Here is a 10,000-nt window from a genome sequence, read left to right as displayed (position 1 = left end):
TCAGTGATCGCTTCAACACACACACACACACACACACACACACACACACACACACACACACACACACACACACACACACACACACACACACACACACACACACACACACAAGAACATTGACCCCTTTCACTATCACTCAAGACCAGACAATTTGATGGAAGGTTACTCTCTCTCTCTCTCTCTCTCTCTCTCTCTCTGATTCACTTTACTTGGTTAGCCACATGTCTGCATTTCTGTCCACTCGTCAGTCATATCTCTCTCTCTCTCTCTCTCTCTCTCTCTCTCTCTCTCTCTCTCTCTCTCTCTTCTCTCTCTTTCACCTTTTTTTTTCTCTACCTCAACTCATTCCTTCTTATAGAGTAATACATCTTCCTTCTCCTGCTCTTCCTCCACTTCCAAATCCTCCTCTTCTTCCACACCTCTTCCCCCTCCTCCACTTCCCCCTCCTGGACGGCCTGGAGTGAACGGTCAGCAGTCTAACCGTCAACCAGTGAATGAGTGTGGAGAGTCAAGGAGTGTATCATTAGTGACCATCTTCCGAGCTGGAGGTAAGAAGGATCACTGCTGCAGGTATGTATGCAGTGTGCGGCGCCCTATACTAAGTGAACTCTTGTGGTTAAGATGCTGTGGCCCGATCGACTGCTGCCTTTTATTTATCTACACATATACTTATTCACGTAAGAGAGGAAAGTGGATAGGAAGCTGTTGCCTGATTCTATAATGCCTTTTATTTATTTATTCATTGTTTAATATAAGAGAGGCTCAAGGCAACAATAACTGCAATTAAAGAAAAACTTAGGGCTTATTGAGGTGCCGGTCAAGGAATTAGACAATATAAAGGGAAAAATGTCTTGAAACCTTGATACCTCCCTAGAAAGTGTCAGACAAGACTTCCACACCATATCTTGACCTCTACACTGTCTACACAAACTGCGCTATATCACACACACACACACACACACACACACACACACACACACACACACACACACACACACACACAGAGTTAACGATCACTCCTACTAACTTTCGATCTGTGACGGGCTGTGTTTGCTGTGTTTTGCTGGGACACTGACAATTATTCATCACCTTCAGCATTAGTACCAGGGATCAATATTGGGAGTTAGCAGTGTACGGCGTCTCTAAAGGTAATGTACACAGACTTCAGAGTGACCGGCGCTGGGGCCTGGACTGCTGCACCATAGACACCGCCAGGTAAAGCTATGGCATCCGTATTCAGAAACGTTTTGTTCTCTCGCCACGACTGTTTTCCAAGGCCACATAGATGATTAGCGGGATTTTGAAGAGTGTTTTCTACAGTTGATAACGTAGAAATTTAGTCACTCTGCCTCAGTAACCGTAAAAAAAAAAAAGTGTTTAAATTTAGATAAAGCCTGTTGAAATAATGGAGGTGAAGCACAGGCCACAGAAGTGTTGGAGAATACGAGCCCATGCCTAACCACCCGCACTGTGCCTGCATCCACAACATACACTACACTATACAACTGTCACACAGTTGAACTCTGCCAATATCAAGGGCAGGTGTAACATTTGAACACTCCCCGAAAATGCAAATCAAATGCAGTCACAGAAAATGTTGGTGTCATATTTTGATGAAGGGAAAATGGTTATGTGTAGGATGTGTAAGGTGGTGTTTTTAGTAGAAGGATTATTGTAGGGTGTATGCAGGATGTATCTTATCAATGAGTGTAAATTGCGCGATTTGAGTTGAATAACGCGAATACTGTGAAGTAATCTGAGACATTTTAAGAATTTTGAGTAAAGAGAGAGAGAGAGAGAGAGAGAGAGAGAGAGAGAGAGAGAGAGAGAGAGAGAGAGTTGTTATTATCGATGAGGTTATTTGTGAATGTAAGGATTTGAGTTCAAGATATAATGTGACAGAATCTGAGGTATTTGAGGGTAGACTTTGAGTGAAGAGAGAGGATGAAATGTTCGTGGTTTTCGTGGTTTTACGTTGTTGTCGGAGGGTCGTAAGGTGTAAATGTCTCTAAATAATATAATTAAGTAAAATTTATAAAAACTCAGGTGCCTTGCCTTGAACCTGAAAAGCAGTCTTGAAGGTTAGGGACGCAACAACAGCGTGAACCTTACAAGCACGATATAATAATAATGAAATGATGACAATAATAGTAATAATAAAAAAAATGAAAATAGAAAATAAATAGAAATAACAATAATAATAATAATAATAATAATAATAATAATAATAATAATAATAATAATAATAACAACAATAACAGTAGTTATAGTTACAGTGGTACTAGTACATAAGAACATAATAAAGGGAAGGTGGAAGTGGCCGCCAGGCCTACACGTGGCAGTCCCTGTATGAGCAAAGCTACCTAATTCCATCCATCATCCTCATCCATGAATTTATCTAATCTCCTTTTAAAGCTCCCTATTGACTCACCACTAACAACATGACCACTGAGTCCGTTCCACTCACGAACCACTCTGCTAGAGATCCACTTCCTTCCCATTTCTCTCCTACACCTGATTATTTCTGGTTCTATCCTGGCTACTGATCTTAATAACTTTGCTCATGTCCCCTTTGTCATAACCCCCTGTACTACTTAAATACTTCCATCAGGTCCCCAAAACAAGGATTTTATGCCTTTCACTTTCTTGGGCCTGTCCGGGATTTGAACCCGGGACCTCCTGCACCCAAAGCAGGAATCATACCCCTAGACCAACAGGCCACACTCCACAGTAACAAGCCATATGGTCTAGAGCAACATGCATAGTAGTAGTAGTAGTAGTAGTAGTAGTAGTAGTAGTAGTAGTAGTAGTAGTAGTAGTAGTAGTAGTAGTAGTAGTAGTAGTAGTAGAAGTAGAAGAAGAAAAGGAGGAGGAGGAGGAGGAGGAGGAGGAGAAAAAATTTAGAAAAATAGAAACAAACAAGCACTAGAAAAACAAGAACAAAAATAGAAACAAGAATATGAAAAAGAAGAAGAAGAAGAAGAAGAAGAAGAAGAAGAAGAAGAAGAAGAAGAAGAAGAAGAAGAAGAAGAAGAAGAAGAAGAAGAAGAAGAAGAAGAAGAAGAAGAAGAAGAAGAAGAAGAAGAAGAAGAAGAAGAAAAAGAAGAAGAAGAAGCAAATACGAGCCAACATAAATATCATAACGATTGGAGTAAAAAGTGCTTTAAAGAGGAGGAGGAGGAGGAGAAGGAGGATTTACATACGAATATCAAACAGCAACAGACTTGCAGGTCCTTTCGAGGCTGTTTGATTGAACTGCTTCCACACAGACTGACACACAGCGGTGCTTCAGCTACAAAAGAAACACAGTTCGTTATGAAACGAACAATGACAACTTGGGATTTGATTTAAGATGTTTATTAACACGATTTTTGAAGGTTTCCATTGTGTCTGAGTTGACAATGTATGTGGACAGTCCATTCTAAATATTTACAACCTGATTGAAGAAAAATGCTTTGCTTCATTTGTCACAAAACGTTTACCAATTAAGTTAATGAGAGCCATTACTTGGAGTGGTGTTTGAACGATCAACTGTAACGTAGTCGTCTGGGCTAAGTTTTGAGAATCCTTTGAGGATTTCGAACACTGCTATTAGATCACCTCTTAGTGAGTGGAAATGGGTTAAATTCTTTGAGGCGTTCCTTGCACGGTTTGTTATGCAATCTTGGAATAATTTTCGTTACTATGTTGTATTCTCTCAAGTTTTTCCATGTCCGTTGTGTAGCATGGTGACCAGAGCTGTATACAATATGACTTTTTCTTATCTAAAGGAGAAACGTTTTCTAATAAAACCGATCAATTTATTTGCAGTCCTTACTACTTCGGAGCATCGGTTGTTTGGTTGAAGATCTGACGACACTATGACTCCTAAATCTTTTTCTTTCTACTTTCGTAAGTTGAACATTACCCATCTAGTAGTTAGCCTGAGGATTATATTTCCTATGTGAAACACGTGACATTTACCTGAAATGAATTTCGTTTGCCATTTCCTAGACCAATCCAGGAGCGTATTAGGTCGTTCTGTATGAGCTGATGTTGACTTACTGAAGTTACTTTATTTGCTATTCTCGTGCCGTCCGCAAATTTTGATATTTCATAAGCAACGCCCTCATCAATGTTGTTTATGTAGATTACAAAAAGAATGGTTCTGAAGACAGATCCCCGTAAACAGAGGAGGAGGAGCAGGAGGAAGAGGAGGAATACAAAGGAATACAAAGGAAGACAAACAGCAACAGACACTTAGGTCCTTACTAGGCTGGTAAATGTCATGTTGTGTGTGCATTGTGTACGTGGATGCACAGTGTGTATGTCGAATGGGTGGTGCAGCAACCTTGCCTGGCGCTTTCTAGGGAGGCAGCAGTCAATCAGGCCCCAGCTCCGTTCAATCCACTGAGATAGCATACTTTCCCTGTAGGGACGCCATATGCTGATAACCCCTTGCAACATTGATCCCTGGTACTTAGTTCCCGATGATGATCAATGGTTGACATCTCCAAACACAGCCCGTCACAGGTCGAGAGTAGTAGTGGTGACCGTTCACTCTGGGCTATCTGTGCGTGTACGCAGTGTAGTGTAGTATGTATGTAAACACAGTGTGGAGTCAAAAAGATGGTGTGGCAGCCTTGCCTGGCGCTTTCGACAGAGGCAGCGGTCAATCAGGCCCCAACTCCGTACAAGCACTGTAAAAGTGCACTTCCCTTTAAAGGGCGCCGCACATTGTATGGTACCCCCTGCAGCGGTGACTAATGGTACCTTAAATCCCGATGATGGTCACCTACTGTCAGGGCTCTTGACTATCCACAGCCCTTCAGAGATCGAGAGTAAAAGTAGTGACAGTTCACTCAGAGCTAACTGTGTCATGATCAGAGGCCTGAGAGATAAAAGAAAAGCGCAAGTTATTCGGAAATGAATAGCGATGAACGGGGATTAGATTCAAAGTATTTATCGAGGCGAATTTTGAATGTTTCGATAGTACCTGAGTTGACAACATTTGATGGCAGACCATTCCATATATTAACTACGCGATGAAAGAAAAAGTGTTTGGCTTTATTTGTTACGAAATGCTTACCAACAATTTTAAAACCATTGTTTCTGGTGACATTTGACTGGTCGACTAATACGTATTTTTTAATATTCAAATTTGCGAACCCATTAAAAATTTCGAAAAGCATGACAAGGTCGCCTCTTACTCTCCGCTTCTCAAGAGAATATAAATTTAATTCCTTTAGGCGTTCCTCGTAGGATTTGTTCCGCAGCCTTGGGATAATTTTTGTTAATCTGCGTTGTATTTTTTCTAATTTCTCGATATCTTTTTTGTAATACGGTGACCAAAATTGAACATTGTATTCGAGATATGGACGGACGAGTGAGTAATGTGAATATTATTTTCTCGGACTTGAAAGTGAAAGATCGTCCAATGAAACCAACTAATATATTCGCAGTTTTGACGACTTCAGTACATTGTTTGCTTGGCTTGAGGTCTTTTTCTTTGTCAACACTCGTCATGGGGGTATTATTCATCTTGTATATCGCCTGAGGATTTTGATCTCCTACGTATAATACGTGGCATTTATCTATATTGAATTTCATTTGCCACTTGTTTGACCATTCGATGAGAGTATCTATATCTCTTTGCAAAAGTTGTCTTTGGCATTCTGAGTCTACTGTGTTTGCAATTTTTGTGTCATATGCGAATTTTGAGAGCTTACAATTTAGTAGGAGGAGGAGGAGGAGGAGGAGATAGAACCGTGACCTGAAGAAAGAGTAAATAGATACATAAATAAATATGATAAATAGAAGGAAATGAATTTTTCGGAGAAAAAAGAGGAGGAGGAGGAGGAGGAGGAGGAGGAGGAGGAGCAGAAGGAGGAGGAGGAGGAGGAGGAGGAGGAGGAGGAGGAGGAGGAGGAGGAGGAGGAGAAGGAGGAAGAGGAAGAGGAGAGGAGGAGGAGGAGGAGGAGGAGGAGGAAGAGAAAGAGAAAGAGAAAGAGAAGGAGAAGGAGAAGGAGGAGCTGGATGATGATGATGAGGAGGAGGAGGAGGAGGAATAGGAGGGGAAGGAGGAGGAGGAAGAAATCGAATCACCTTTAAAGGAATCGCTTTTTGACAAGACGAATATTGATATAATTTTTTTTCCTTTGTGTATGTGTAATTCACCACGGTCGTCTGCTGGTCACCCAGCCAGTCTTCCCCATTACGGAGCGAGCTCAGAGCTCACAGACCGATCTTCGGATAGGACTGAGACCACAACACACTCCACACACCGGGAAAGCGAGGGCACAACCCCTCGAGTTACATCCCGTACCTATTTACTGCTAGGTCAACAGGGGCCATACATTAAGAGGCTTGCCCATTTGCCTCGCCGTTTACCGGGACTCGAACCCGGCCCTCTCGATTGTGAGTCGAGCGTGCTAACCACTACACTAGGCGGTGTGTGTGTGTGTGTGTGTGTGTGTGTGTGTGTGTGTGTGTGTGTGTGTGTGTTTCACTGTTTGATCTGCTACAGTCTCTGACGAGACAGCCAGACGTTTACCCTACGGAAGGAGCTCAGAGCTCATTATTTCCGATCTTCGGATAGGCCTGAGACCAGACACACACCACACACCTGGACAACAAGGTCACAACTCCTCGATTTACATCCCGTACCTACTCACTGCTAGGTGAACAGGGGCTACACGTGAAAGGAGACACACCCAAATATCTCCACCCGGCCGGGGAATCGAACCCCGGTCCTCTGGCTTATGAAGCCAGCGCTCTAACCACTGAGCTACCGGGTGTGTGTGTGTGTGTGTGTGTGTGTGTGTGTGTGTGTGTGTGTGTGTGTGTGTGTGTGTGTGTGTGTGTGTGTGTGTGTGTGTGTGTGTGTGTGTGTGTGTGTGATATTGGAAAAGATTAAATTATGATAATGATGGAGTTTGTAAGTCGGTCAGCGAGTCAGTAACTTATTCAGCCAATGTCAGTCAGTCAGTCAGTCAGTCAGTCAGTCAGTCAGTTAGTTAGTTAGTTAGTTAGTTAGTTAGTTAGTCAGTCAGTCAGTCAGTCAGTCAGTCAGATAATAATAATAATAAACGGTTTATTAGTTAGGCAATGTAAAAAATACACTGAAAATGTACAGGGGGGACATTACCACAATGAACTAAAAATGCTTAACCTAACTATGGATAAACTTAACCTAGAAATTCACTTATTTATTTAAAGCTCGCACAATAGTGGGCACCGCGCTGAGTCGGTACCGATCCGTGCGCGGTGCTCTCAAAGGCGCCACGCGATTATGGTGTCGGGTGGCGCGAGCAGGGGGAGGCACGTCGGGTGGTAGCAGGTGGCGGAGACGTGGATGACGCAGCAGTCCTTCCCCAAATTTTTCCAAGGCTTCCTGGTGTCTTGTGGCCAGCCTCGGCAGACTCAGGCAGGTCAGGGCGTCCTCGTAGGACCTGTAGGCAGGCCCAAGGATGACCCTGAACGCCCTCCTCTGAACCCTCTCCAGCTGTTGTCGTTGTGTGAGGTTCAGGAGGAGGACCACGCTGGGGCGGCGTACATGAGCTTAGGGAGTATAAAGATGAGGTACACTCCCCTCAGCTCATCTGCCGGTGCTCCCAGGGACCTGAGTCGGCGCAGTAAATAGATTTTATATGAGGCTGACCTGATGATGTTGGAAACATGCTGCTTCCATGTTAACTGATCATCCACCAAGACACCTAGAAGCTTGGTGCTGCGGACCACCTGGAGGGAGTGAGGGCCCACAGAAAGCTGGGGAGGGGGAACTGCTGCTGTGGAGGTACAAATGTGCATCACCACGGTCTTGGTGTGGTTGATGGTCATTTTGTTGTCCTCCGTCCACGTCTGTAGTTGGTTTAGAGTGGACTGCAGTGCTGAGAAGTCTGGGTTGGTGTTGTTGACGGGTACGCCCACGGTGCAGTCGTCCACATACTTCCAGCGGTGGGGGGTGTGGACGAGAGCATCGTTGATAAGGATGAGGAAACACAGGGGACCCATCTTGGTCCCCTGAGGGACCCCGCATGTGAGCTGTTGGAAAGAGGAGACAGAGCCCTGATAACGAACGGCCTGACGCCTTCCCGTGAGGAAGTCTGCCAACCACGCTATCAGGTAGGAGAGAGACCCAGAGTGATGGCTTTATTTATCACAACAGTGTGATCAACAAGATCAAAGGCCTTTCTGAAGTCCACAAAAGCAATAGCTAGAGAAGTGTTGCGTTTGTCCAGGTGGCTGTGGACGAATTCCAGGAAGCTGACAAGGTAGTGAGATGTGGAGGTGGATTTAATATTGCCAAATTGTTGTGTGTCAATAGAGTTACAAATTTTGTTATAGGCCCAGTCGAAAACAAAATCTTCACAGATAAGGCTGGGTATAGGGGTGATGGCGACTGGTCTTAGATCATTCAGTGACTGTGGATTAGAAATTTTGGGGAGGGGGGGGTGACGTAAGATGTCTTCCAGTCATCGGGGCAGGAATGTTGAGCAAGGGAGGCATTGATGATAGAGCAAAGGGGTGTGGCAAGTTCTGGGGCAAATTCTCTGTAAATTTTGATGGGGAGGTCAGTGGGAGTGGTGGATCTGTTTAGTTTAAATTTAAGAAGCTTCCTGTAAACATCAACCTCCTGGACAAGGGGTGGAGGGGAGGAGGCAGGGAGGTAGGCTGGGAGAGTAGTGGAGTGAAGGGGGAGGGAGTGTCTGACAGATCGCAGCGAAGTGACCGTTAATCTCTTCGGCCGCGCTGTCAGGTGAAAGGTGTGAAACACAGGGAAGAGAAGAGGCTTGCTTTTGTAAACCACACAAAGACTTAATCTTGTCGTACCACTGTCTGTTGTTAGTAAGCTTGAGATGGTGAATTTTGTCTGGGTAGTAGCTTGCCTTGGCTTTTTTAATTTCCCTGATAACTCTGTTCCTTAAACTCCTGTACTGGTCAGGGCTAGAGTGGAAAGCCCTGTCACGCTGACGAAGGAGTCGTTTGATGCAGGGCGTCATCCAAGGGGCATCAGATGGGTCCACTGTGATGTCCTTGGTGGGAAAGTAGTGGTGGAACGCTTCCGTTGTGGTAGTGAAGTAGTTCCGCCATTTTGTGTGGACGTCTTCCACCTCCAGTACCTCGGTCCACGGATGAAGTGTTAGCCACTGCCCAAATTCCCTCATGGCGGAGTCAGGCATGGGCCTGTGGGATCTGGTGACAGTTGACCTGGGAACCGAGGTGGTGGGGGGTGGGTGTCCACAGGATGGAGAGGTGGGTGCTGCGTCCCATGGGGGGGGGAGTGGCTTGGGAGGCGAGTACTGCTGGCTCAGGTCTGTCATGATAAGGTCGAGGGTGGACTGGTGGTGGGTGGGGAAGTCCACGACCTGGGTGAGGTGTAGCTGGTGCAGGATTTCACTGATATCCAAGCGGTTGAAGTCCCCACAGATTACCAGCTTGGCAGCAGGAAATCTCACCCGTAAAGCATCAGCAGTCTCGATGATGTGATCAGTGAGCAACCGTGCAGTGGCGGCCCGTGGAGGGTGGTAGACAACACACACAATGATGGAGGCTGTGTTGCGGGGTGGCAGGGGGTAACCTCACCCACAGGGCCTCCAATCCGGCGGGGACGTCGACGTGTAGGTGTGAGGGGCTGAGGTCAGAGCGGCAAAACAGGGCCACTCCTCCCCCCCTGCGTTGATTCCTGAGGTGGTGGAACAGCTGGAAATCTTGAATCATACACACCTCAGGAGTTATCTGCCACGCCTCCGTGATCGCCACAATGTCTGCACAGTTAGATCTCACTGACACTATCAACTCGTCCATCTTGTTCGCCAGTGATGTCACGTTGGAAAGGAGGAGAGAGGGAAGACTATACCACACGCGCGGAACTTCGAAGTGTTTGTATTCCTCTCCTCAACCTTCCGCCCCTTCCTTACGGTAGATGTGATCACTTTAATGGGACGCACCACACTCCTTCCTCCCTTGGATCCACGATTCCGAAATAACTGTAAGTTTTTGAGGCGTTGAATGACCTCTG

General features: G+C 45.3%; 2 non-coding genes across 2 annotated transcripts; both read right to left on the bottom strand.

Annotated features, from left to right (window-relative positions):
• Window positions 1-2,648: 2,648 nt before the first annotated feature.
• On the bottom strand, window positions 2,649-2,720 carry Trnap-ugg. Its single transcript has one exon. It is a non-coding gene; the product is annotated as a tRNA-Pro (tRNA).
• A 3,982-nt stretch (window positions 2,721-6,702) lies between these two features.
• Window positions 6,703-6,776, bottom strand: Trnam-cau. The gene has a single exon. It is a non-coding gene; the product is annotated as a tRNA-Met (tRNA).
• Window positions 6,777-10,000: the final 3,224 nt, after the last annotated feature.

The sequence above is a fragment of the Portunus trituberculatus genome, chromosome 34 (assembly GCF_017591435.1).
Source record: "Portunus trituberculatus isolate SZX2019 chromosome 34, ASM1759143v1, whole genome shotgun sequence".
In the NCBI taxonomy this organism is placed as follows: domain Eukaryota; kingdom Metazoa; phylum Arthropoda; class Malacostraca; order Decapoda; family Portunidae; genus Portunus; species Portunus trituberculatus.
Note: the sequence above shows the minus strand (reverse complement) of the source record. Positions and strands in the feature narration are given on the sequence as shown.